The sequence below is a fragment of the Serinus canaria genome (genome assembly GCF_022539315.1).
Source record: "Serinus canaria isolate serCan28SL12 chromosome 7 unlocalized genomic scaffold, serCan2020 HiC_scaffold_29, whole genome shotgun sequence".
Taxonomy (NCBI): domain Eukaryota; kingdom Metazoa; phylum Chordata; class Aves; order Passeriformes; family Fringillidae; genus Serinus; species Serinus canaria.
This window is the reverse complement of record NW_026108147.1, coordinates 4292896-4298640: the sequence shown is the minus strand read 5'-3', so window position 1 is coordinate 4298640 and position 5745 is coordinate 4292896.

Sequence of the window (5745 nt, the reverse complement as noted above, 5' to 3'; positions counted from 1 at the left end):
GGAGACCTGCTGGTGGCAGAAGCCCAGAGCCAAACGCTGTTACCATGGTCAGAGTTCAAGAAACCTCCTGCAATTAGTTCTGACTAGAGCAGCTTGTCCTGGAGACAAGGATTTATTTATTTTTAAACAGCTGGGGCTGTTGCAGCTTCAGGTTACCTGTGGAAATTGCAGCTCAGTTTTCTTTCTCTCGAGTCACCATAGAACAGTTTGGGTTGGAAGGGACCTTTAAAGGAGCTGGAAGATGCCATGAGGAATCACAGCAATATCCATGGATAACCTTTCCTGGCTGGCTTTGTGAGTAGAGGGTTGTGTTGCCTGCTTGGTGATCAGATACTAGGAAAAATTTCTTTGTGGAAAGAGTAGTCAATCCCTGGCACAGGCTGCCTGGGGTGGGGCTGGAGTCACGATCCCTGGAGGGTTTTAAAACAAGTGTGGATGTGGCACCTGCGGACATGGCTTAGTGGTGGCCTTGGCAGTGCTGAGAGAAGGGTTGGACTCGATTCCAGAAGGTTCTTCCAGCTGAGATGTCTGGAGCTGTCTGAGCTGGGCTGCCCTTATGGCTGAGGACAGGGCAGGAGGCCTGAAGATGCTCCCTGATCCATCTGCCCCAAAGGAGACACAGAACAAGTGTTTGCTGCATGTCCCACCATGGTCAGTGGCAGGATCTGGGTGTCCCACGCTGATCCCCGTGCCATCCCTCCTCTCAAAAAGCCCATTAACTCCATGGCTTGATGGTCAGAAAGTCCATTTACTCCACAGCTTCCATCTGGAGTAAAGCTCCTGGTGCCCACCTTGAGCACCCTGTGCAGCAGCACCATCACTGGTGGACATTTTTATCAGTAGTTAATTTAATGATGCTTTCAATCACATCTGTGTCTTCATTCCATTGATGTGGGACCATGGAAGAGTTCACCTGCTTTATTCCTGTTTTTTTTCTCTGGGAATGACCAGATTCCTTTAAGATATTTTTCCATGTCTGCATGGCAGGAGGTTCTTTGGGAAAAATGATGTAATCCATGAAGGTCCTGCCTTGTTTGCCTGGCAGCCCAGCAGGAATGTGAGCACCACACAGCCTCAGCTGAGCGTCTCCAGGATCTCCAGGCTGCAGCAGAGATTAATTAAGTGGTGAGTAAATATCTCTGCCCTGCCTGGCAGCCAGAGCAGAAAGCAGAGCTTAGCAGGGAAGGACAGCAAGGCTGTGAGAGATTGGGATCATATGGAATCTCAGAATCCCAGACTGGGATGGGCTGGAAAGGACCTCAAAGCTCTTCTGGTTGCACCCCTGCTCTGGGCAGGGCCATCTTCCACTCTCCCAGGGTGCTCCAAGCCCTGTCCAACCTGGTCTAGATTGGATATTATGAATGGTTCTTCTCTGAAAGGACTTGACCAGGCTGCCCAGGGATGGAAAAGCCCTGTGGAGGTGGCACTTGGGGACATGGTTGGTGCTGGCCTTGGCAGTGCTGGGGGAACAGTTAGACTCAGAGAGCTTCTCCAGCCTCAATGATTCTGTGAGTCAATGATTAAAGGTCCCTGCTCTGCTCTGAGCTCACTCCCTGCACCCAGCAGGGTGAGACAACAGCAGTGCTGAAAGCCCCTGGCCTGGCTTGGAAACTCCCTGGGGAAGGGATTTCCAGCAGATCCCAGCCTGGCTGTGGCTGTGTCCCATCCTCTGGGCAGGAGCACATCTCTGGGGCACCTGGAAAGGCAGCCCTGCCCTCCAATGCTCATCTCCTACACCTTACATCGCTCAGAGCCTGCTCTGAGGTGTCCTGCACCTGGGAGAACTCAGGAGAGCACCCAGAGATCCTGGGGCCAGCCCCTCTGGACAGTGCTGCATTTTCCTCTCCCTGTGTTTCACCCTGTGCAGGGAAGGGTAACAGGCACTTCAGCCAGGCAGGGGTTTTGTCCAGAGTCTGGGAAAGACCTCCCTGCTCCAAAATGCAGCTGGCTGTGGGGAGGCACCCGTTTGCCCACAACTCCATTCCTGCCTGCAAAGCAGGGGCAGCACTGCCCTGGGGTGTCCCCAGCTGACCCCAATCCGCTGGATATAACTCATTAATCACTCCTCACTGCTTATTAACATCATTAATGCAGCAGAGCCCGCGAGTCCTCACCACTTCCCCCTCCATCTGTTCACGGATTGCTCCCTGTTTTTCACACTCCCTCCTTCCCACAGCGCTGAACCAAATGTTCCTCCCTCCCCTCCCTCCTCACCCTGCCTGCTGACAGCCCCACACACCCAGTCTGATCTGCAGCAAGGTCAAAATTATCTGACAGACTCGAAAAGATGGGTGAGCCTTCTCTGCAAGACAGCCTGGCACTGCCGGGGGGGGGGATGGATGACAGCAGCAATTTGTTTCTTTCACATAGAAAACTGAAATATAGGAGTTTTTCCTAATTTCTTTCCTCCTGAGGTGTTCCTGAGGTGATGTTTTCCCTCCCCAGCTTGTTTGAGGGTTCAACCAGAAGCTCACTTGGTGGCACTGCCCCAATTTCTAATGGGCCCATCCCCAGTGAAAAGTCATGTCAAACCAAGTGTGATGCTTTTCCTTCCCCTTAAGGATGATCCAAGGGCTTCTCACCTCTGCCCAGAGCCTAAACTCTGCAGCTCTGACAGCTGTGCCCAGAGAAGCTGCAGAAGTTGCAGGGCTGATATTAAAGAGCAAAAACCCAAAGACACCTGAAGGCAGGAGAGATCCCAGAGCCCCCTGACTCTGAGGCACAGGCAGTGGCTTGGAGCTGCAGTGCTGAGCCCTGCTGTGATTTCCAAACAGCTCATTTATTCTGTCCTCACTGACTGCTGGGCTCTGCAATTATTTGTCCTTGGTTTTCCCAGCTCGGGACACGCAGCCTTTGCTTCTCCCCTCTCACAAATCTTGCTGTGCAAGGGGCAGAGCGAGCCCTGGCAGCAAGGACGGCTGTTGCAAGAAATCCAAGGCTTCAGGGGGCATTTACAGAACCCTGCCTGCTTTTACAATGGTCATTTTCCTGACCCTTTGTGGCTCCTGGTTGGACAAACCACCCCATAAATGCCAGGCACTGGTCCAAGGCAGTCTGCAGCACAGACCCAGACTGGGCTTAATTTTCAACTGGCAAAGCAGTGTCCTGGGGTGACTTTATGGTGCTGAATTGTTTCCCCATTCGTCTGTTTAGCCCAGAAATAAGTTCTACACCTTTAAAACTAGATCTGAGAGTGAAGGGGGGGAGAAGGACAAGGGGTGGAATGGCTGAGGTGGCTGTATTCAAAAACAGAGAGAAGAGCTTCAGCTTTCCTTCTCCTGGACTGTGTCATCTGCAGCACGGACAGAGGGACAGAACTCTCCTTTGCTTTTTAGTCAGGTATTTTTTTAGGTGGCTGAAGCTGGAAAAAATCACTGAACCCATTCCCTTGGGAAGGAGATTTCCCAGACAGGGCCCAGGCTTCTGCTGGAGCCCAAGTGAAGCCCTGCTAAGAGCATCCCAGTGTACCTGGAGCACAGCCAAGCAGGTTTGCAAGGCCTGGGGAGGAGCAGGGATCCATCAGCACTGGGTCTTCCCAGCTCAGGGATACAAATCCCTCCCCACTGCACACCCAGAGCGTTGAGTTTGGCCTGGGAGCATTTATGAGACAGCCCCAGGGCTCTGTGGTGAGATGATGCATGAGTGGTGATAACCCAGGCCAGTTGCAGGGAATGAGGCCAAAGGAGCCCTTCCAGAGGCTGCAGGAGAAGCTTGACCTTGAATATGGGCTGAGACCACTCCATGTGAGCTCACACTGCCCCCTCCTCATGATAAAATCAACTTTTCCCAATAAACAGCAGCTTCAAGGAAGAAAAAAACCTGCAGAGTAATTTCTGCCCCAAGATTCCCCATGTTTCAGTAATTTCAGCATAAAGATTTGGGTGACATCTAATTTTGGAATAACAGCTGTCTCTGGGGACCAAACCCTTTCAAACTACTACAGAAACTGCAGTATTCCAACAAGTCTAACCCTGATAAAATCCCAGTCTCCTTGGCATCTGGACAGTTGGGGGGTGGTAAAAAACCCCAGCAGATGCAGAAAGCAAGCAATCAGGGCAGAGTTTATTTTAATAACTCTTGTGACTGCAATAATCTCAGCTCTGATTAGCAGTGGAGATTAAAAAATGTAAATATTTACCAGAACATCTTCAATATCCTCGTGGAGTCAAAAGGGCAGTTTCTGCATGCAGCATGTCAGAACTACTTGCTCTGGCAAACTCTCTCAGACAACTGTGGAATTATGCAAAGAGCTTCAGCATAACTAATTGCATTCATTACAAAGTGAAAATATTAGAGTTTTATTTGCTTTCTGTTCCAGCTCTGAGCTCTCTCTGCTTTCTGCCTCTTGTGTGAGACTCTGACAGCTCCTTTAACAAAAGCTGTGATTCCCACTTGGCTCCAGGAGCTGCACTTAATGAAAACTAACGAGATGCATGATGCCTGCAGTAAATTTGGGCTGCCAGACCTCCTCTATGTCCCTTCAGGAGGGATGTCTTTGCTTCTCCTTCATTTCAGCAGCCCAGAGAAGCTGTGGCTGCCCCTGGATCCCTGGCAGTGCCCAAGGCCAGGTTGGACACTGGGGCTTGGAGCAAGCTGGGATAGTGGAAGGTGTCCCTGCCCATGGCAGGGGGGTGGAATGAGATGGACTTTAATGTCCCCTTCCACCCAGGCCATTCCACAATTCCATGATTTTGTAAGGCCAGGACACAGTGTGGCTTGCTCTGCAGTGGGGACAACTCTCTGCCCTGACACTGGTTCCCAGTAAGCTCTGGATGTAGCACATCAAAAGCAAACCAGTGGCCTGGCTCCATCCCCAGTTTTCCAGGCACCTTGTTTGAAGAGGCTCAGAGCTGGTCTTAATTAACAGAGGTGCTGTGAATGGGCTGGGGCCTGTCCTGCCCTCAGAAATGGGATTACATCCCAATTAACTCACCCTGGCACCGAGCCTGCTGTGTGTGTTTGGGGCAGGCTGGGAATTTGAGCTGAGGCACAAGGAGCAGCGTCTCCCTGCTGACACATTCCCATCCTCTGCTGTCTTCCCACCTTTCTGCTCCATTCCCATCTTTTTGCCATGATCCCACCTGTCTCTCAATGCACAATTCTCAGTTTTAAGCACAAGCAGGAGGTAAAGATGCCACAGGTGCCACCTGCCCTTCAGTCCAGTTTTCCAAACTCACCTTCCAGGGCCCTTCACACCCACCCAGCATGGAGGGCTTGAAGCTGCTGCTTTTGCAGCTGGGGTTGGGTCACTCTGGGTCCTGGATCCAGCCTGGGCACGCAACGCAAGTTGAGAAAACAGAGCAAAAAGCATCACCCTTCTGCCCTTAAACCCAAATTTTCTCTTTCTTGTCCCCCTTGTGCTCCAGTCCCACAATGCCAGGTTTAAAATCTCGATGGGATTGGGTCTGTTGCTGATGCAGAAACCCCATGGCTGGACTATGGAGGAATGGAAGCTGTGCACTGAGGGAGTGACACAGAACAATAAATCCAAAGAGGTTTTTTATTGCTTAAAAAAACCCCAACAGATGCCATGGGCCTGGGAGAGGGGAAGGAGGGAAACTTCCCTCCCTTCCAGAGGGTGAGAAATGCCAGCAAGGGCCTTTCCTGGACTCAGTGTCAATCCAACCTTGTAATTATGGTTGTTAAATCATGCAGTGAACAAAGATGTGGTGGTGAGTTTGAGCAGGAGAGGCCTCTTTGCCTTCCCTGCCTCCAATGAAGGGAAAATTCTTGCTTTTTGGGGCA